This window comes from Elephantulus edwardii, unplaced genomic scaffold, assembly GCF_000299155.1.
Source record: "Elephantulus edwardii isolate Elephantulus edwardi_28Jun2011 unplaced genomic scaffold, EleEdw1.0 scaffold00088, whole genome shotgun sequence".
NCBI classification, from domain to species: domain Eukaryota; kingdom Metazoa; phylum Chordata; class Mammalia; order Macroscelidea; family Macroscelididae; genus Elephantulus; species Elephantulus edwardii.
In genome coordinates, this window is record NW_006399838.1 from 11,989,487 (window position 1) to 12,013,227 (window position 23,741).

General features: G+C 38.2%; 1 pseudogene; it reads left to right on the forward strand.

Annotated features, from left to right (window-relative positions):
- LOC102844217 overlaps positions 1-23,741 on the forward strand; it is a 137,975-nt pseudogene that overhangs the window by 15,635 nt on the left and 98,599 nt on the right.

The window sequence follows — 23,741 nt, forward strand, 5'->3', positions numbered from 1 at the left end:
TATGTGTATATATGTATATATATGTATATATAGTTGTTGATTGCCTTCGAGTTAAGCACGACTCACAGCGACCCTATGAACAAAAGGCCTGAAGCCCCTCCATTCAAGCCCATTCTCTCTCTCTCTCCCTCCATCTCCATCTCCATCATCTCTATCATCTCTATCTCATCATCTATATCTATGTCATCTATATCTATATCATCTATATCTATCTCTCTATCTCTATATCTATCTCTATATCTATAAATGTTATGTGCTGCTGAATCATTTGCCACTCATAGTACCTTAGGTACAGAAGCTCTGAACCCTTCTTTATCCTGAGCCAACCTTTTTGGCTCTGACATACCTATCCTCATTATCCCAATCACTGAGCGAATACATCTTATTAAAGGTCTTCCTCTCTTGTGCTGGTCCTCTCCCCTCCCAAGTATGATGTCCCTCTCTAAGGACTGCTCCTTCCTTGTGACATGTCCAAAGTATGCCAGATGGAGCTTCAAAATCCTTGCCTCCAAGGAGCAGCCTGGTCTCACCATCCCTAGGAAAAATCTGTTTGTTCTCCTAGCAGTCAGTAGTATATTCAATACTCTTCTCCACCACCACAGCTCAAAGGCATCAATTCTCCTTCTATCATCCCTAGTCATTGTCCATATTTTTGATGTGTATATATAGCAAGTAATTGCAAAGACCAGGGCCTGGATCACGCGCACCTTAGTCTCGAAACTGACATCTTTGCTCTTCAGCACTCTGGAGAGGTTCCTGACAGCAGTCTTTCCCAGTACAACTTGTATTTTGATTTCCTGGCTACTGGTCCCAAGAGTATTGATTGTGGAGCCAAACAAACTGAAGCAAATCTCAATCTCTTCACCATGATGCTGCCAGTTGGCCCAGTAGTGAGAATCTTTGTTTTCTTGATGTTGAGCTTCAATCCATATTTAAGGCTGAAGTCCTTGAACTTCTGCAGCAAGTGCTTCAGGTCTTCTTCAGTTTCAGCAGGCAAGTTTGTGTCATCTGCAGAAGGGAAGGTAAATACACACATACATTTGTATATATGTATGTATATGCATATATATATACTCATATACATATATATGTGCATATGTATATGTACATATATATAATGTATACATATATGGAAGAGACGATGGCACTCATCTCTAAATTCCACATATTCTTCAGTCTTCATGGAGATTTTACAATAACTGAATACTAATGCACCATCTGGTCAATATGATTTGCTGAGTGATAATGTGCTTATACTATTGGTATCATTAAATGTCACTGTTACATGTATCAGAGGTTATTGTCAATTCTTTTGGGGATGAACTGCAGCCAGTGGCGGGGAATTTGTTGCTGTTATCAAATCACTTACAGTGATTTATTTTTAGCTTTCTGTCCTATTACAATATTGGCCTTGTTTATCCTTTTTCTATGAGTGCTACGATCGTATCTTAATTCTGTATTCATTGATTTCTCATGTATAGAACACCTTATTTCAGAAAGGATTTATGAAAGCCAATGGAATAAGTGCTTGTCTTCCAAATAGTATGACTTTGGTCTTAGGGCTTAAATTTGTTGTTTTAAAAACATGAAATATGTCATACCATTGGTTAAGAGTTTAATAAGCTTGTTTTTTTATTTCCTTTTAAGGTTATGGGCCTTTTAGTCTTTGAGTCTGGACTTATTTTATACATATAAAATGTCAGTATTTTCAGATGAACTGTCAAAAGTCTAAACGATCATAACTTGTAACTGCTCAAATGGTTTCAAGGAAATAGCTTGCTGATATTATAAGATATCTCATATCTCTACGAAAGTGACTCAAATGATTCGACGGCACATAACAACAACAACAACTACGAAAGTGAGAATGTGTCTCTCCCACATGGAAGCATACATACCCAAGAGCGCCTGGGATGGTGAGTTTCTTTGAGCAGGCCTCTATTTATATGCATATGAGATTGTACACCAGTGATTTATCTATTTGCATTTTTAAATTTTTCTATGAGTCTGTGGGAGATTCCATATCACAACTGGACTAGTAAACAATACCATAATGTTGTTGTTGTTATGTGCCATTGAGCTGACTGTGACTCACAATGACCCTATGTGCAACAGCTTTGAAGCCTGACCTATCTTGAGGTAGTCTTTCTGACTCGCAAACATCTACCCCCATTGCCTTAATTACTGTACCAATCCACCTCATCTGGGTCTTCCTCTCCTGTGCTGTTACTCCACTCTTCTGAGTATGATGTCCTTCTCCAAGGATCTGTCCCTCCTGGCAACAGGTCTAAAGTATGTGAGAGAGAGAGCTTCAAAATCTTAGCCTCCTAGGATAAACTTGGTTTCACTCTCCAAGAGAGATCTATTTGTTTTCTTAGCAGTCCACCGCATAATTAAGAATCTTCTCCGACACCACAGCTCAAAGGTATCAATTTTTCTTCCATCATCCTTAATCATTGTCCAGCTCTCTGATAAATAGCAAGTGATTGAGAAGACCATGGACTGGATCATCTACATCTTAGTCTCTATACTGACACTGTTGCATTTCAGCACTCTGGAGAGGTCTCTGACAGCAGATTTTCCCAGTGCAATTAATCTTTTGATTTCCTGACTGTTCATATTAAGAGTGTTGATTGTGGAGCTGAGCAAGCTGTAACTGTTAACAAACTCAATCTCTTCTCCATCCATCATGGTGCTGCCAATTGGTCCAGTGGTGAGAATCTTTGCCTTTTTGATGTTGAGCTTCAATCCATATTGAAGACTCTAGTCCTTGACCCTCTGCAGCAAGCGCTTCAGGTCCTCCTCAGACTCAGCCAGCAAGATTGTGTCATCTCTATAACATATGTTGTTGATGAATATTCCCCAATCCTGATGCCACATTCCTCCTCATAAAGCCCAGTCACACAAATGATCTGTTCTGCATATAGTTTGAAAAATTATGGAGACAGGACACATCCCTGATGCACTCCCTTCATCATGCAGTGTTTCCTTCTTCTTTTCTGAGGACTGCTTCCCGGTCCAAGTATAGCTTTTGCGTAAGCACAATGTTTGTTGCTGTTAAGTGCCATCGAGTTGCTTGCAACTCATAGAGACCCTCTGTAGAACAGCCCTAAACTCTGCTCTATCCTGTGCCAATCGCACTGTCTCTGATACACCCATCCCAATTACCCCAGTCACTGAATCAAACCACCACATAGAGGGCCTTCCCCTCCTGTACTGTCCCTCCACCCTGCTAAGCATGATGTCCCTCTTCAAGGAAAGGTCTCTCCTTACGCCATGTCCAAAGTATGTTAGACAGAGCCTCAGAATCCTTGCCTCCAAGGAGCTGCCTGGTTTAACCCTTTCCAGGATGAATCTGTTTTCTTGGCAGTCCATGGTACCCTCAATACTCTTCTTCAGCACCACAGCTCAAAGGCATCAATTCTCCTTCTATCCTCCTTAGTCATTGTCCAACTCTCTGATGCATAAAAAGTGATAGCAAAGACCATGGCCTGTATCAGACACACCTTAGTCTCTCTTGGGAGAACAATAGGTCTTTTAATTTCCTGGCTACAGGTGCCAAGAGTACTGACTGCAGAGCCAAGCAAACTAAAGCTGTGAAAAATCTCAATCTCTTCACCATCCATCCTGATGCTGCCAATTGGCCCAGTGGTGAGAATCTTTGTCTTCTTGACATTGAGCCTCAATCCATATTGGAGGCTGCAGTCCTTGACCCTCTACAGCAAGTGCTTCAGGGCCTCCTCAGTTTCAGCAAGCAGGGTTGTGTCATCTGCATAACACAGATTGTTGATAGACTTTCCACCAATCCTGACCCCACATTTCTCCTCATAAAGCTCAGCCTCCTGGATAAACTGCAAGCACAATAGATGGAGAAAATGATTTCCTTTTACTTTGGTGCACAATCAACATCCGTAAGCATAGTACTCAGGAATTCAAAGATATTTTCTGTCAGACAGATCTGCTGTGATGTCTGTTTGAAGACCAACACTTTCCTGACCCGACCCATTGCAAGCCTCATATGCATATTAAAGTTGGACTCATCAACATGTGAAAATAAGGAAACGTGAAGAATCACTATCTCTAAAATGTTAGGTTGGAAAAATATTGACTACATTATGAATTTCCAAAAGAACAAAGAACTCTGTCTCAAACAAACTACAACCAGATATTCCTTGGAGACAAAGATGGAGAAACAAGGCCAGGCTTTGGTTAAAACAGAGGGTCGATGAAAGAAGACCTTCAGGCAACCATAGACTTGACTATGGCTGGAAACTGTGGAGATGGCCCATTAAGTCAGAGAGTGGCACCTGAGTCACAGGACCCTGGTGATATAATGGGAAATGCATCCGACTGCTAACCTAGACTTCGGTAGTTCAAATTTCTCAGTGCTCCTTCGGAGAAAGACGGGCAGCCTCTTCCAATAAAGATTTCCAGCCTCAGAAAATAGAATGGAGGCTTCTTATGTGTCAGAACTGACTTGATGACAGTGAGAAGGTGAGTGAAATTCAGCAAAAGATTCACAGTTGCTGGCGTAGTGTAGATGCTTAACCTGTATTTCCTGAGCAAATCAGATGAAAAGGAGAATCCGTTTTCCTCTTTCATTTTCTGAAGAAGAGGCATTTTGCGCAAAAGGAACTACCATCCGCGGGGAGATTAACATCCTGAGGCCCCAGAATGAAAGTAATGACAGAAGAACCACTTAACTTTGAGTATTTTCTACTGTGATGAAGCCAGGCTGGCAGGAGGCCTCCGTATCTTTGCCCTACCAGCCTGAACACCTGGGTAGTTCCCCCTTTGACTTTATGTCCGAAGAAATTCAACTGAAAATGAAACCCAGACTTGGTTCCACTTCATCTGCCTGCGGTCCAGGAAGTCGTAATGTATTTGTAACAATTGTCACTGATAGCAGTTCCTTTGTTAACTCTTTGCTCTGTCTACTCTCATGGTGTTATGTTACATTGCAACTCAAAGCTATAATCTCACACCCTAGCCTCATGATGCAAATCCCTGAGATGACCAGACTAATTAAATGTACGTGGATTTTCCTTTGGCCAAAACCCCAAACAAAATCATTGTCAGGGATCCTTTTACCTCTCATAGCTGCCCTCTAGAATCAGATAGAAACGACGTATAAACTTTCCCAGGTTGTACATCTTTACAAAGCAGAATGTCATATCTTTCTTCAGAGGCTGATGGGTTATGCACCTTTTATGAACTACAAGCTGAATATTTTAACCACGACAGCACCAGGGTTCCCTTTGCTGAAGGATAGCTAAATACCATTTCCTTCCTATTTGCTTAAGGACAAGAATATTCCAGTTTCAAAAAAAGATATGCATTTTGTTCTAAAATAAAATATGGCACCTATGAAATCATGTAAAACGCAATTGAAGGAGAACCAGCTCAGTATTCTAACAGGATTTTCTTATCAAGCTCCCTCCAGATGCTGCAGCTGTCACCTAGGCCATGCCAATGTCTGGTGTCATGCCAGTTTGATGCAAGTTGGTTCCACTTGTCACCCTTTCAATTTCCCAGCTGGCCTCAATTTTAAAGGGCATATTAGCATTATCATAGCAATCTTAAAGATGTGTCTTGGCTTGACTTTAAGGCTTGCTTTGTTTCAAAGTCTCAAAGTATAATGAAATATCACTGAGATAAAAAGGATTTTATTGTCTATATATGTCATCAAATGCTCTAATCTCTGACCAGCGAAATTGAAGGGTTTAAAAAGGTTGTTATATGAGACACACTGCAGTGTTGTAGCATCAAAGTGAATGAGAGGTGCTCTGGAACACACTGGCTTAAATAACAGGGCTGTGTACGTGAGCCATGTGTGTGTGTGTGTGTGTGTGTGTGTGTAATGTGATTTCTTCCACTCATTTTGAAAATCCTATGTCCTTGGTGTTAAACAGTTTAAATGTAAATCTTTTAAACAATCCAGGAGTATGTGATAAACTTTAAGGGCAAAAGTCTGGAAATACAAGTGCACTCCAAGTTAAATTATTAAAGACTAAAATCACTTGTTCTGTCAATTACTAATGGTAAATATCAAGCTTTCTGAAATATTCCTGTTGTCCTCAATGTCTTGAGATGATTCCTGTTTGTCTTTTGTGTTTTCAACTTAAATTGTTGTTGTTGTTTATTGTCGTCAAGTCAAACACAACTCATAGTGACCCTATGAACAAAAGCCCTGAAGCCTTTCTATAATTATCGCCATTTCTCCAAGTTCATAGAGTTTCCAGAGGCATATTTAGGGAGTGGATGTCACTTCTGTGTCCAAGCCTGTGTTAATCAGTGAGCTCTACCAAATATTGTCAAACGTGTATAACTATTAAAGCATTATGGCACACCATTCAGTATTATAGGATGCAAAGTTACCTCAATACAGAGATAGGACACAATAGTGCTGTACCACTTGGGAGAATGTTCCTTTCAAAGACAAATAAAAACCCTTAGGCCAAATGAATTTTTAAAGAAACCAGGCCTGCACCCTGGGCTCTCGTTAGCCAAAAAAGAGACTTCTAGACAAATAATCGCTCCAGAGCCAGCCCCCAGCCAGCACAGAGGAACAAAACCAAGTACTCAACCCTCTAAGAACACATAAATTTCGAAAGACCCCAAATGAATTTTGAAAGAAATCAGGCCTGCACTTTGGGTTCTCATTGGCCAAAAAAGAAACTTTCAGCCAAATAAATTTCAATTTTATGATGAGAATGTTTACTCTAAACTGAAAAAGTAGAGAGTCTCAGATAGTTCTCTGTTGTTGTTAAGTGTCGGCGAGTCATACACAATTCATAGCGATCCTAAGACAAAAGACCTGAACATTTGTATAATTGTCATTGTTTCTCCAAGTTCATAGGGTTTCCTGAGCCATTTCAGAAGTGGATGCCGCTCCTGCTTCCAAGCCTTTATCAGGAAGCTCCACCAAACACTGCCCACCATGGGTAACCATTATCACATTTGGCACATCAGTGTCACAATGTTCAACATCACAGCAATCACGAGTTACTTCTGTACAGCAAACTGACAGAGCAGTGCTAATAGTTCCTTAGTTGTTAATATTTTACCATTTGACACTTTTAATTGTCGTTTAAAAATGTGCGTAATAGAGCAAAAGTGGGCTAAGATTTTGTAATAACCTGGAATATATCCTTTTTTTCTTCTATTATTTCAGAATTTTTGAACTCTTCTTTTCCCCTTCAAAAGATGAGAATAAGGATATCACCTACATTGTAAATCCATAATTACTCTTTCTCTCAAACATGCAGATGCATGTGCATACACATAGTTACGTGTGTATGAGTACATACACACATACACTTGAGGAAATCTGCTGCAGCAATTCTTAGATAAGGTTTATTCATTTTAACAGTCTATTAAAATTTGTTTAAAATAATGAAGACTCCAAATCAAGTTGTATTAAACAGAAAAATCATAGCTAGTGGATGAAAATAGACGAGTATGGGTCTTTTCTTGTCAAACGATGAAAGTCGAGTTTTAGAGCTGAAATTTTCTTAAAATCTATAAGTACACAGCCTGTTGTTGTTGTTGTTATGTGCTATCGAGTCACTTGCGACTCATAGCGACCCTGTGTACAACAGCCCTAAACTCTACTCTGTCCTGTGTCAATCTCACTGTCTCTGACACTCCCATCCCGATTACCCTAGTCACTGAATCAATCCACCTCACAGAGGGCCTTCCCCTCCTGCACTGTCCCTCCACCCTCCCAAGCATGATGTCCTTATCCAAGGACCAGTCTCTCCTTAATACATGTCTATAGCATGCTAGACTAGACGGAGCCTCAGAATCCTTGCCTCCAAGGAGCCACCTGGTTTAACCCTTTCTGGTCCTAAGTCTAGTTAACTATCATTATACACTTCCCGAATGGGGTCCTGGCACCATGAATAAAACCCTAGCTCAAAAGGTTCAGTCAAGGCAAAGAAAGATGTGGTCAGACTCTGAAAGCAATTGAGTACGTATCTAAGCATCAGAGACCATTAAATTATGTCTACAAAAATGTGTTCCATGTTCAGATTTGTGTTTTAGAGAGATCATTCTTTCAGTTCTGCTATAGATAATGGATAAAAAGGGAAATACAAAGTATACAAAACATTAAAAAATGTTATGTTTACAACAACATACACATGAAGAAGTTGTGGAGGGTGGTGATTAGTTAGGCGCGTGATTCCTAGAGCTTGGCTTTAAATCCTAGATCAATTCCACTCTTACCATCTGTGAGAGAGTTGGCCCAGTTTCCTAATTTCTCTGTGACCGTGAGTCAGTTTGTCAGTTCCTATACGTATGAGTTGGTTTCAGTTTGACTGCATGCAGTAACAATAACAACAACATATCTCCTTTATGAAGTGGTTGTGAGTATAAACTCTGCTATATAAAGTTGACAGATATGTAAGATTATATCCTTGATCTCAATAGATCATCAGTTGAAGCCTAGCTATAATAACAGGAGCATTTTTGTAACCAGCAAAGAGGCAGCTTAGTTCAGGACCAAACTGAAACTAGTTTGAAATTTCAATACTACTTCCTGACCTTCACCCCTCCACTGGAAGCAAATCAGTCAACCTTTTCAACCCCTCCTAGACAATCATTAAAATGGAGATAATGGAGGAAAAATAGTGTTGCTTTCGTGTGACAGAACAATGTCCATATACACACAAGGAAGTCCAGTGAATACCACAATCATTCAAAGATATGTACCAACAACTAGAGCCCAAAAAGAGGAAAGAGAAGATTTCTACAAACTTTTGCAGTCAGATCGATCAGACAATCAATCAAAATGTATTAATAATAATGGGTGACCAGAATGCAAAAGCTGGAAACAGAGAAGGAAAACATGGACTTGGTGACAGAAATGAACCTGGAGATTGAATGATAGAATTCTGTACATTCAATGATTTGTTCATTGCAGATACTTTGTATAAGAAACAAACACAGACTATACACATGGATTTCACCTGACGGTATGCATAGGAGTCAGATCTTTATCTGTGCACGGAATCGCTGGAGAAGGTCAATATCAGCTGTGAAAAATAGGCCAGGAGCTGACTGTGGAACAGACCAACAACTACCCCCATGCAAGTTCAAACTGAAGCTAAGGAAAATGGAATCAACAACATCTGAACCAAAGTATGACTTTGAGTCTCTCCGGCTTGAAGTCCAGAACCATCTCAGGAACTGGTTTAAAGCTTTGAACACAACTTAGCACAGCCGTATGAGCTGTGGACGATATCAATCATATCATCCATGACGAATGCAAAAGGTCATTACAAAGGCGGAGTAGGAAGAAAAGACCAAGAAGGATGTTAGAGGAGACTCTGATATTGTACTAGAGTGCCAAGAAGCCCAAGCAAAGGGGAGAAATCAAATAGTTAAGGAGCTGGATATAATACTTCAAAGGGTAGCATGGGAAAACAAAGAACTATAATGAAATGTGCAAAGAACTGGAGTAAAAAAAATAAAGACGGAACATTTGCTCAGCATTTTTTTTTAATTGAGAACTTGAATTTCCATTCATTCATTGTTGTGCATTTTCCTCCCTGCACTCACCCCTCAGTTCACTTTTCTCTCTGGAAAAAAAAATTCTTTCATTGTTGTCCAATACCTCTGTCCACTTTACTATGCAGCTCTTATTCTGGGCTCTTGTGATGCAAATAATACCTAATCCTATATTCCTTTTAAGCAGTTCTTTCCCTCCTATGATTCAATGCAATGTACATTATTTGTCCTCTCTTTTCTTAGTTTTCCCCCCAATTCCCATGTCAGTCCTATTTTATAACAGTGACATTATGCAGTATTTGATAAGGTTGGTTCAAATAAAAGCAGTGCTCAGAGCTGTTGTACATAGGGTTGCAATGAGTTGCAAGCACATAACAACAGCAATATTAACCTTGCAAAGAGGGTATGGTCAACTGTCCTCTTCACAGTGTTCAAAATGGTTGGCTTAGCTCTGAGGATTCAACTTTCCTTGATTTCTATGTTTTCTTATTGAGTTTCAATACATTCACAAATGTAGTTGTGAAGACCCAGGTGACTCTGGTTAAATTGCTGTTGATTAATTTAGTCAAATTGTGATCTTAATGAGTGCACCATAAACCCACTCACGGTTAATGTTCACAGGTATGAGTAAACTGAATGCACCAGCTGTGTCTCATTGCCTTGATATGTAAAATCTCTGCCTCACACGCCCAGACTGGGTTTTAAGGGTGTCTTACTAGTTGAAAAAAAATTGCAATCCGTGTGCTCTTCAGATACAATGATGACAAATCTGCATCTTTAATACTTTTCTACATGTAGCTAGACAAGACTATTCCTTGGAAAAGGACATCATACTTGGAGAGAGGGAGGGACAGTGAAGGAGAGGAAGACCCCCATTGAGATGGATTGACAGAGTGACTTCAGAAATGGGCGGTAGTGTGTCTGAAATGGTGAAGACGGCACAGTATAAATCAGGGTTCAGGTTGGGTGTTCAAAGCGTCACTGTAAATTGTACTCAACTCACGACACTCTTGTATCGCTTGTTGCTTCTCTAACATAAAATCCCCCAAAGGCTCATTTATTTATATGTAAATTTTATTATTTCTTATAATTTTTTAGTGGTTTGCTTATAAAGTTTGTATACTTTGTGTTTCACACTATTCCAAATTCATATTGTGGGTTTGTTTTCTTTTTTTAATACTGATTTATTTTTAAAGTTTGAATACATTGTTTTTCACAAAAAGTCCTGTCCATTTCCTTAACCCATGCACCCACCAACTTATATAACCCTTTGATTAACACCCTAACCCCTCCATCCTCACCCACAAATTACTACACTCCACCCCTTGGATCCTCATATTCATTCTACGGTAATAGTTTTATTCAGTATTTATCCTTATGGGACTTGGTGAGTCCACTCAAAATAGTGCTCTTCAGTCCCTTATAGAATCATTTCCATGCATTGTTGTTGTTATTGTTGTTCTGTACCGTCAAGTCACCTGTGACTCCTAGCGACCCTATGTACAATAGCCCTAAATCCTCCTCTATTCTGTGCCAATCTTATTGTCTCTGACACATCTACCTCCATTATCCCAGTCACTGAATCAATCCATCTCATTGAGGGCCTTCTTCTCTTGTGTTTCTCCTCCACCCTTCAAAGCATGATGTCCCTCTCCAAGGACTGGTCCCTCTTTGCAACATGTCCAAAGATAGTCAGACAAAGGTTCAGAATCCTTGCCTCCAAGGAGCAGCCTGGGTTCACTCTCTCCAGGATGAAGTTATTTGTTTATAAAAAAGTTCTCTGAAATGGAATAATTTCAGGAAGTAGCATATGATCAAGAACAAATAATAATGAAGGAAGAAGTTCAAGCTACACTGAAGGCATTGGGGGGAAAAAACCAAAACAAACAAACAAATAAACCCTCCAAGAATTTATGGGATATCAATAGATATATTTCAACAAACAGATTCAACCCTGGTTGTCCTCACAAGTGTAGACATTTGGAAGACAGATGCCTTGCTGACTTACTGTAAGAGATTCGTAATTGTTTCTGTTCCCAGGAAAGATGGTCCATCAGAATGTGGAAATTATCAGACAGCATCATTAATATCACAGGCAAGTAAAATTTTGTGGAAGATTATAAAAAAAAAACCCTAGAAAAGTACTTGACAGAGAACTATCTAAAGTTCAAACTAGGTTTAGAAGAGGCTGTGGTACCATCAATAATAGCATTGCTGATGTCAGATGAAGCTTGGTTGCAAGCAGAGAACACAAAAATAATATCTGAGTTTTATTGAATATGTAAAGGCATTGGACTGTGTGGACTGTAACAGGTTATGGCTAACACTGAGAAGAATGGGGATCTCAGAAAAACTAATTGTCCTTAATGTACCTAGATCCAGAAACCATTGTACAAACAGCTAGAGAATACTGCGTGGTTTAAAATCAAGAAAGATATATGGCAGGGTTGTATTCTTTCTCTATAACTATTTAATCTGTGAGCTGGCCAAATCTTTTGAGAAACTAGACTTCGTGAGGAGGAATGAAGCTGCAGGATTGGAGGAAGATTATCTAATAAACCGAACTATGAGATAACACAGTCTTGTTTGCTGAAAGTAAGGAAGACTTGAAGTACTAGCTGCAGAAAGTCAAGGCTACAGCCTTGATCGACATATGGAGAAAAGTTTAAAATTGTCAATGATTTCATATTACTTGGCTCCACAATCAACACCCTTGGTACCAATAGTCAAGGAATTAGAAGGCGTATTGCACTGAGAGAATCTGCTGTTGAGGGTCTCTCCAAGGGCAAGGAACAATATCATCTGTTTAAAGACTAAGGTGACCCTAATTAAGGCAATGCTCTTTTCAATTGCTTGCTTATGGATCTGAAAGTTGAACAATGATAAGGATTATAGAAGAGGAATTGATGCATTTGAGGTGTGATTTTGAATGTTGTTGTTATGTGCCATTGAGTAGTAGGCGACCCTATGAAAGAAAGACCTGAACATTTGTATATCTTTCATCTTTTCTCCAGGTTCATAGGGTTTCTGGAGGCAAGCTATTTTGGAAGTACATGCCACACCTGTTTTCAAGCTTGTTTTAATCAAGGAGTTCCACCAAACACTGTCCACCATGGGTGACCATTATGGCATTTGACAGGTCTATGTCACAGTGTTCAGCTTCACAGCAGCCACAAGTTACCTCTGTACAGCAGGTGGACAGACCAGGGCTATACGACCTAGAAGAATGCTTGACCAAAAACAATTAAAAACAGACCCGAGGGCCGCAGATTAAAGTCACCCACCTTAGGCTTGGTAGCATCACTTTCTGTTCACTAGGCCAACTGGTCTTTCTCTATGCTGTGGTTTTGGATAAGAATGTTAAATACCCCAGGAACTTCACAAAGAACACACAAATATGTCTTGGAGAAAGTGCATCCTATGTGTTCCTTAGAGTTGAAAATGACAACGTTTCATTCATATCACATAATTTGGACGTGTTATTAGGAGGGGGCAGTTCTTAGAAAAGCCATAATACTTGGAAAGGTGGGAGGGGGAGAAAAGGAAGACCTCTAAAAAGGTGGATTGACTGTAGCATTGGACTTAAGGGTATCAAAGTTGATTAGGATGATACATGATAGGGAAAAGCCGGATCCCTTATTCACCGGACTCCTATGAGTCATATATTCAACTCAGGGGCATCTAACAGCAACCACACCACCATCACCACACATTATTAAAATTCAAGTAAAATTCATACAATAGAAACAAATCATTTAAAGTGAACAATCCAACAATCATCCCATTCAAAGCATTGAATAAACTGTACCCCTATCGAATTCAGAGCTATTCTTTTTGCTTTTGGTTGTTCACTTAAAAAAATAAAGCTGACTAATTATTTCCATACTAAGTATTTCCATAACTATTTCAATATTCAAGAGAAAAATACTGGCCCCCTTTTCCTCCTAAAAAATCTTTTGATATTTAAAGAAAAGATAGGCACAATTAAAAGCTTTCCTCTCAGTAGAAAATTTAGCTGTCATGTCAGAAAGTCAGTCTGGCATAATCTTGTCATTATATTATCATTGTCATGCCACTTCTCTGTTCCATTTAAAAAAAAAGATAGGTATTTATTTTAAAATTTTGAAGTTCTAAATAAAATTCTAGCTGAAGTTTATTTATGTACACACAACACAACACAGGAATTACTCCTCATTATAAAGTAATCAGTGAAGAAGACTTTTGTATTTGTTATTACAATTAGCTAAATGACACTTGATTGTTGGGTGGAGGGACAAGAAGAGAAAAATATACCGTGTATTATATTTTAAAGGCAATTGGTTGGAATTCATCTAGTCATTAAAGTTGGCTATGTTCTCTGAATTTGATCTTTATCAATTAATATCATTTGGAATTTTTTCAAATCAGCCTGTGTCGAGCACAAATTGTTCTCTTTGCATTTGATGTATGTCAAAAGAACTTTGTAGCTAAATATAATTTGACTTGGTATTTCATGACTAAAGTATGTCTGTTAGGAAAAAAAATGGAGAGACTAATAATTTTCCTTCTCGAGATTGAGAAAACCCACTGTATTGGGAACATTTGCTTCTTCCTATGTGCTTCTTTCTTTCTCAGCACATTTTTTTTTAGCTTTTCACACTGCATACATTGCAATCACATTACAGAACTTGCAAAATTAATTGATTCAACATCACTGAAATTCCCTATTTAAATGTGTAAGAAAACTCATTAAGGGAAAGATGAAACAAGTTACTGAAAGCAGATATTGCTGGTATTGCTATTGCCGTTAGTAAAGCACATTCCAATTTAGAAATTACTTTTTCGTAACACTTTGACACCAAATGATGCAATCTTTCAATATAATTGTAACTTCTTAGGAAATTTGGGAAAGTGTCAAAATCACACACATGAACGTAAATTTAATTCTTACTAATTCGAAGGGATTTAAGGTCAGGAGATTAAATAAATGAGCCTCTATTTCTATAACTTTGGCCATTAAAGAATATTGAGTTGCAAACTAGCCGGATTATTGATGTGAAGCCCTTTGATGTAATGGAAAGTGGATACAATTTGGTACTAATTTATATTGTTGTTGTTGTTATGTGCCGTTGAGTCGTTTGCGACTCATAGCGACTCTATGTATAACAGCCCTAAACCCTGCTCTGTCCTGTGCCAATCGCACTGCCACTGACACTCCCATCCTGATTACCCCAGTACCTAGGTTACCCTTTCTCTTAGTCTGTGTGTGTTCTGTTGTACGTAGCATTTTCAGAGGCCTGCTATTTCAGAAGTGGATGGCCAGTAATTTTTCTGATCTCAATATACTGTACGTTGTTGCTGTTAGGTGCCATTGGGTATGACTAATAGTGACCTTATTAACAATCGAGGTGAACTTTGTGCTATCCTGTGCCATCCTCAAAATATCTGACTCCAGCCCATTGAGCCAGTCACTGCGTGGATCTTCCTGTCTTCCTCTGATTCTCCACCTTTCCAAGCATGATATCCTTCTCCAAGGAACAGCCTCTCCTACTGACATGCTCATAGGATGTGGGATGAAGCTCTAACACCTTTGCCTCCAAGGCACCTCTGACTGCACCTTCTGAATAAACTCCAACAAGCCATTTTAATTCCCTTACACAACGTTCTATCACCTTACAAACAGTTTAATGTTATTCCAGTGCTTCTTGAAAGTATTGAATACGCTATTTGTAAATATAAGTTAGTTTTATTAACATGCACTTGATGTCTATTCCTTCAGCTTCAATTTGAATTTGTCTTTGAGCTATTACTGGTTTTTTCCACAGTTGGCTCCTGGCCAAGTTCTGTTTGAAAATATTGAGTATTTATGGTGTTTCTTTCCACTCATATAGTCAATTCAATTTAGTTCCTGTGCATTCTATCAAGAGAGATTTTTGTGTTTATTTATTATACAGTGAGTTGGTTTTCTTGTTTTTGTTCTTTAAAGAAAAGGTATATGAAATCAATAAGGGGGCTCTGGTAGCCTAGATAATGTATAATTAATTAGTCATTGATTGTACAAAATTCTATCATGTAATCTTTGGACTCATTTCTATCATAAAACCCCTATTTTTTACTATCAAATCTTCTTCTTTGTTGCCAGCTTTTGCATTCCAGTCATCAATTATTTTAAATGCATGTGATTGCCAGTTTGAACGATTTTAGGGAGTAGAAATAATCAGTTTCTTTAGCTTTGACTTTAGTGTAAGATACATGTATATGATTAATAGTCAAAGTACCTTCGCACTGACTGTACTGTAACTGAGGGCAGATCTTGAAATGTTCTTTCGGAGGATAAATGTGAAACTTATCCCCTTCAGCCTAATGTTCCCGGTATAATAGATCCCCCAATAGTCTCATTCCAAATAGCCAGTAAAGACCATTTCAGCTCAGAAAACCCCATTTTTATATTTATCTTTATGCATTCCTTTTCATCTTTGACAACTCCCAATTTTCCTAGATCCTTACTCTGTACATACGTTCCACATTCCGATTATTAATGGCTGTTTGCAACTGTTTTTCCTCATTTGGGTTGTGCCAAATCATAAATGAAGGTCCTTTATTGTTTGAAATTTTAACCCCACCTGTGCCATTAAGTGCTACTGTACTTTGAGAAGATTACTTTTCACTAGTCGTAGTTTTATTGCCTTCTTACACGAGAGACTCATATTCTTGTCCTTTATCAGACAAAGGTCCAGTGCTACTCATAGAAGATTCCAGGGCTTTTGTGGATGCCAAATCTTGCTTCTTATTTATCTTGATATAGAAGTAGGGTTGACAAGGGGTGACCCCAGTGATAAAATAAACGATGAGTTATGAAATTACACCAAGGATATCATCCATAAAAACCCAAAATTTGGTTTAATGGTAAGAAAGATGTACTATGTATTTTATATTCATTCTTTCTTTTGTTTTCAGGCATTTGGACTATTTCCCCTTTTTCTTGCTATTTTGAATAATGCTGCAATGAGCATAGGTGTGTATATCTCAGTTTAAGTCCCAGCTATTATTTCCATGGAATATATATTCCTAGTCGTGAAATAGCTGGGTCATATGGGGTGTCTATATTCTAGTTTTTTGAGAAAATATTAGACTGCTTTCCATAGTAGTTGTATCATTTTATATTCCATTCTCGGTATCTGAGAGTTCCAATCTCTCCTCACCCTTACGAACATTTTTTGGGTTTGCTTTTGTTGGTTTTTTTTGTTTTTATTTTTGTTTTATTGGTGTGTTTTGGGGTGTGTGTGTGGGGGGGTGTGTGTTTGCTGTCCTGTTAAACTTTGCTATTGTTGCTGGGATGAGATGCGATAATCTCATTGTTGTTTTGATTTTAATTTGTTTGATTGCTTGTGAGTTTGAAGATTTCTTCATGTATTTGTTGACCATCCAGATATATTTTTTTTCAGGGGCAGAGATAGTCTTTTAATGTCTTTTGTCCATTATGTAATTGGATTATCAAATTTCCCTTGTGGAGAGACTCTAGTAGTTTGTCAGTTTTAATTGTGAGTTTCTTTTCTAAATTGTCACTGCCAAATATTGGTGTTTTGGTTTTGGGGTTTTTTTTTCCCCAGTCTGTGGGCTTTCATTTCACCCTGTTGGATTTTTTTTTAATGCATACAAATATTTGAGTTTTAAAAGTTTCCATCTTCAATGCTTCCCTCTGCAGGTTGTGGATTTTGGCTATATTTGCTAGCTTCTTCATGTTCTAGACCAAGGATTCCAAGGGGGTTCCTATTTCTCTTTTCTGATGCTATTTGAAGTTTTGACTTTGCCGTACTTATGGTTTTCTGATTAAATTTTTGCACATTATAATCCTTTGTTGTCTTTATCAGCTGCCTACTGAATATTCCATTCAATTCAATTATTTCACTTTTTCTTCCTCCCTTTCATTTCACTTGTCCACTTTCAACAGCAAGGTTCAAAATCTTCTGATATCCATGTTGATCTTTTCTTTCTTTTCTGACTTTACAATGATCTTGTTCTTTCTTTAAGGATGGTGAGCTTTATGTAATCCTCACAATTCTTTTGATCTTCATTTGTTAGTGTTCAAAACATCAATTTAATTTTTTAGGTTTTTTTTTTCTATCCAGGTGAGTTAAGCTCAAAACAGGCTCTTGTGGATAAACTAGAATTTTCTTCCAGTTCAATTTGAACTTGAATGTGAACCACTGATGGTCTGTTCCACCATTCTTGTTCAATTTATGATAGTGAACTTCGCTTAGGTCTTTTTCCACAAGTGTGCCAATTTTATCTCTTTGTGTTCATTGAGGTTAGGCCCATATATTTATTTTTACGTGCCATCAAGTCGAGACCCACTCACAGTTAAACCTTCCAGGGGTTTTCAGAGATTGTAAACTGCACAGAAGGAGACTGCCCATCTTTCTCCTGAGAAACAGCTGATAGGTTCCCGCCATCTATCTGCCTTGGAATGGCAGCACAACTCTTCATTGCTTATTTATATTTTTAATAGATCTTTACAACAGCCAACTCACAGATTTTACAAAATTTTATCATGAGATTTCGGACTTCATTTCTGTCACCAAAGCCATCTATTCTAATCCTCGTTTCCAGCATGATAATGCCTTCCAATGACTGGTTTCTCCTGAAAATATTCCCAAAGTAAGTGAGACACCATGCTGGCAAGAGAGGAAGACGTTCAACCAGATGAACTGACACAGTGACTGCCACAATGGACTTGAGCATAACAGAGGTCATGAGGGTGGTGGATGACGGGGTCAAGGCTCAGGTCTGTTCTTCATCTGCTCAATACGAGTTGTAGTTGCCTTGATGACACCTAACAACCGCAGCAATGGTTTGTCTCTAAGACTTTCATTTCAGTGACCAAATATTATTAGTACATCTTGATTGTAGGTGTGATCAGTTTTATAGAGAAACATTGGTAGATATCCTCACTGTCATCATCGATTTTTTAAGAGCTTTGCAATATCTTCATATCCAATTGAGGCTCAATGTCAAGAAGACAAAGATTCTCACCACTAGATCAATTGGCAGCATCAAGATGTATGGTGAAGAGATTGAGCTTGTTCACAGCTTTAGTCTGCTTGGCTCCGTGGTCGACACTTTTGGCAACAGCAGCCAGGAAATTAAAAGGCATATTGCGATAGGAGAGTCTGCTGTTAGGGACCACTCCAAAGTACTGAAGAGCAGTGGTGTCACTCTGGAGAGTATGGTGCACCTGATACAGGCCATGGTCTTTGCTATCACTTGCTATGCATCAGAAAGCATGGAAAATGATGAGCGATGATAGGAGAATTGATGCCTTTGAGCTGTGACGTTGGAGAAGAGTACTGAATATACCATGGACTGCTAAGAAAATGAACAGGTTCACCCTGGAGAGGGTTAAACCAGGCGGCTCCTTGGAGGCAAAGATTCTGAGGCTTCGTCTGACATACTTTGGACATGTTGCAATGAGGGACATCATGCTTGGGAGGGTGGAGGGACAGCACAGGAGAGGAAGACCCTCTATGATGTGGATTTATTCAGTGACTGGAGTAATGGGGGTTGGTGTGTCAGAGACAGTGAGATTGGCACAAGACAGACCAGGGTTTAGGACTGTTGTACACAGGGTCACTATAAGTCACAGGTGACTCTATGACACATAACAGCAACATGCAATATCTGCATGTTAATTCGTTACTTAAACTGTATCTATGCATACACATACACTGCTGTGAAATGTTACAAGATTAATGCATGGAAAATGTCTCTACTTTTTCCATTTCCTCTGATATTGGATTTTGCCATGTTTGTGAGTTTGTATTCATTCTAAAAAACATACTGCAAATATTGAAAGGTCAAAGAGGTAACTTTCTATGAAACATTAAAGGCAATGTCTTGATAAGGTGGAAGGCATTAGGACTATCTCTTTGTTATTGTTCTACGCAATTAAGTTGGCAATGACTCACAGCCTGTCCTCCAGTGGGTTTTCAGAGGCTCTAAGTCAAGAGATGGTATCTTCCTCCTGCAGAGTAGCTGGTGTGTTGAAAACGCTTGCCTTTGACGTGACAGTGGAACTTCTCATTCATTAAGCACCAGAGGTCCCTTTAATGATTTTATATCAGTTTAATTCACCTGAAACATTAGCTAGAAAAATCTATGCCATTTTGTCTATTTTTAAAATTACTTCTCTCATAACTGCTACCAGCCTAGAAAAACTACTGTGGTAGGTTTTTTATGATTTGCTGTGAAATGTTTCAAGAGAGATGTATGACTATTTCCCTCAGCAGAACAGAATAGATCCATTCAAGCTAACACTTTGCTTGAATATTTTGTGAAACATTACTTTTCATCCCTACTCTAGGTATTCGTCTTTGCTCAAATTTTGAAAGAAGGTTGATAATGGACTTCATTTAAAAATGCTCATTGCAGAGCAGAATATCTCACAGTAATCTCAGTGTCTGGTCTTGACATTTAAGCAAGGTGGAATCACAGGAAAGAATGGTAGATCCAGAAAGAACCACATAAATATCCCTGTCCAACAATTTACAGACCAAGAAACCTTTAGAGAGAGGTGAAGTAACTTGCCCTCTCCAAGAAAAAGCTCAGCTTAAGACCAAGATAATATTTATTGAAATCTATATTAAATGCCAGAAACTGCACTTATAAAATGCATTTTTAATCCTACAACAACCTTCTGTAGTTGGAATTTTTTTATATGTATTCAAGAAATAAGAAGACCTGAAGACTTGAGGCGGCAAATAAGCTCTGGTAGTGCAGTCTGTAAAGAGTTCTGCTGGTAACCCAAGCACCATTCATTCTTCTCAGTTCACCAGTGGCTATAAGTGAGAAAGTTAGACAATCGCCTTCTGTGTGATTTAGAACTCCAACGGAGGGCCAGCTATGAGTTGGTTCCAACTCTATGGCAATGAAAAAAGTTTCTTAGTTACTTAACAAGTGGTTAATCAAACTGAAATCTGCATATCTTTTTTGTTTATATAATCCACAGTCAATAAATATTAGTTGAATGAATTCACAAATTAAAAGATTTATAGGAATATAAATTACCACTGTTTTAAAGTGCACTGTTGAAATTCCAGTATATAATTATTTGTTGTAGTTTATCCCATCCACAAAAGTTTAATTTACATATATCTCCTTACTTTCGTACATTCCATACAGATTAATAGAATAATAATGGCACATATGTTTACTGATAATAAAATGCCCAAAACTTATTGATTATTAAATAGATATGTGCAAATTCCAGGCCCATCAGAAAAGGATGCTTTGCCCTAATTAACTCTGATTGATGTTTAATTCAGGAAATGAGTCTGAGTGAGCGGATATTCAACTGTGTATGCTCTCCCAATTTATCCTTAAGTAGACTGAGTGTTTTTAATTGCTTATACATAAATCTTATTATATTGCATAAATTTGTCTTTGAAACAATTTAAAATAATTTTGCATCCAAAAGTATTAGTAAGCAAACACCATACAGTGTATTTCTCTATGACTACAGTATTTGAAAAGTTTGACCAATTGCTAAAATTAATGATCACAATTTCTGAATATAATATGAAGTGCAGGTATTTTTAAAAAGAAACATTTTAAAACTTTGCTAATGACATTGAGAAAAGTATCAGTTCTATTTCATAATTTGCTATGCCACTGTATCTTCAGTTATACCTAATCCTTCTAAAAAAATGTACATGCTTTCAATATGTTTACGGCATTGAAGTCTATGGGGGAGAGAATAGTCTAAAAGTATTATATTTTAGGGCATTATTTTTATCGTAGGAGTATGCAATGAGGGTTGTAGAGTGGATTATATTTGGGGCTAGGGGGTGGGGTTTGGGGAGGTGCAGGGGGGGGATTGTGTACCAATGAGGGAGTTTTTCTTTTGCTTTTCAAGGAGAGGAGCAAACGGGGGTGGGGGGGAGGGGTTTGTGCGGGGAGGAGGGTGCAACAATGAATGAATGGAATCCCAAAATCTCTGTAGATGTTCATTGAAATGAAAAATAAACAACCTAAATTAAAAAAAAAATGTACATGCTTAATTGAATTTGCAACAATTGTTTCTCACCCATTCTTAGAGGAGGCATGCAAAGCTACATAATCTTCTTGGCAAATGGAATTTCTAAAAGGAGTGATATTGAAGTGAAAGGGATAGTATCCTAGACCTACAAGGAGAGTTGAACGTTGTCGCATCGCAGATTCTTAGTATCATTGCAATGTTATTCAAATTTTTAGTTGTTAAAATAATTAGTTGCTGGTCTTTTTTTTCTTCTTCTTCTTTTTTAATTATTGTAACTCAACTTCTTTCATTGACTGTCTAGCCTGAACTGGCTCATATGTGGCCCTCCAGCACATCAGTGCATTTCCAAGGCCTGAAAGTTCATGGGAGGCATCAGCCATCTTTCAGCAGCTGATGTAGTCAAACCACCCCAAGGGCATAACCAATAGATTAGCAGTGAAAGTCCCTATAGACTAGTGTACCATAGACTGTAGAAGGCCAATGCTCATATTTGTCATAACACAAACCAAATATCTGCTAAAATACTGTCTGTAGAACCATTTTATAAATAAGTTTGCAAGTTCTTTTACTTAGAATTTTACTTTTTAAAATTTGGACGGTATAATTTAAGATAAAGTTGCTCATAGCGACCTGATAAAGTCTCAATATATTTAAACTGACAATAAAACTAGATGATGAATATTCAGATTGGAGACATAATGCCTTAATTTTCATGCCAGTCTTGTTTTTTACTAGCTGTGAAAACTTTCTTATCTATATGTTGCTGTTGTTGTTAAGTGCTGTTGAGTCACAAGCAACTCATAGTGACCCTCTGAAGGAGAGTCCTAAACACTTGGGTGCATTTCATCCTCTCTCCAGGTTCATAAGTTTTCTGGAGGCAAGCTATTACGGAAGTGGATACCATTCCTGCTTCCAAGCTTGTTTTAATCAGGACAGAAAGCGATGCTACCAAGCCAAAGGTGGGTGACATTCCTCTAGGTAATATAGCCCTGGTGTACAAGTTGCCATACAGCAGTCACTTTTGGTTGCTGTGAGGCGAACACTGTGACACTGATGTGTCAAATGAGTTAATGGTTGGTTACCCAATGCAGACAGAGAGTGGGGTGGAGAGCTCGTATCTATATAAATTACAGTTTTCTTGTCTGTAAGAAGGTGTCATTTCCCATCATTACAGATGGAGAAAAGACTGAAAGTGTCAACAACTTCATCAGAATAGGATCCACAATCAATACCCTTGCTATCTGCAGTCAAAGAAATCAGGAGACATATTGCACTGGGAAAGTCAGTTTGAGGACCAATGTGCCTTTTATTCAGGCCATGCTCTTTTCAATCACGTGTTATGCACCTGAGAGCTGGACAATAAATAAAGACCTTCTGCAGCAAACACTTCAGGTCCTCTTCAATTTCAGGGAGCAAGGCTATGTCATTGCATAATATAGGTTCCTCCAATTCTGATGCCACAGTCTTCCTCATAGAGTCCACTCTCTCAAATGATCTTCTCATAAAGTTTGAAAAAGTATGGAGACACAAGGCACTCCTGACAGACTTCTCTCTTGATTTTGAACCATGCAGAATTCCTTTGCTTTGTTCTCACGAATGCTTCCAGGTCAAACCATAGGTTTCACGTGAGCATAATTAGGTATTCTGTGATTGCCGTTCATCTTAATATTAGCCACAATTTTTTTAATGGCCACATAGTCAAACATTTTTTCATAGTCAATGAAACACAGACATTATTCTTTTTTTAACATTCACGTATTTATTATTATTATTACTAATTTAAATGAAAGTTTACAGAGACTTTGGATTTCCTTTCATTCATTGCTGTGCTTTTATCCTGGCCCTCCCTCCCCTTGCTCTTCTATTTGAAAAGTAACAGAAAAATTATTTCATTGTTATATAATCCCTCCCCCCTAAGTCCACTCCACTGTGCAGCTTTCATTCTGAACTGTCATGACAATAATACCTAATCATATATCTCTCTTAAACAGTTCTCTCCCTCATCTGTTTCAATACAGAATATATAACTTATCCCATCTTTCTCAGTCTCCCCTCAACCCTGATGTCAGTTCTGTTTTACATCAGTGGCACTATGTGGTATTTGTCCTTTTGTGACTGAGATATTTCACTCAGCATAATGTCCTCCAGGATCACCCTTTTTTTATAATATTTCATGAGTTCTTAGTTTTTCAAAGCAGTGTAGTATTCAGTTGTA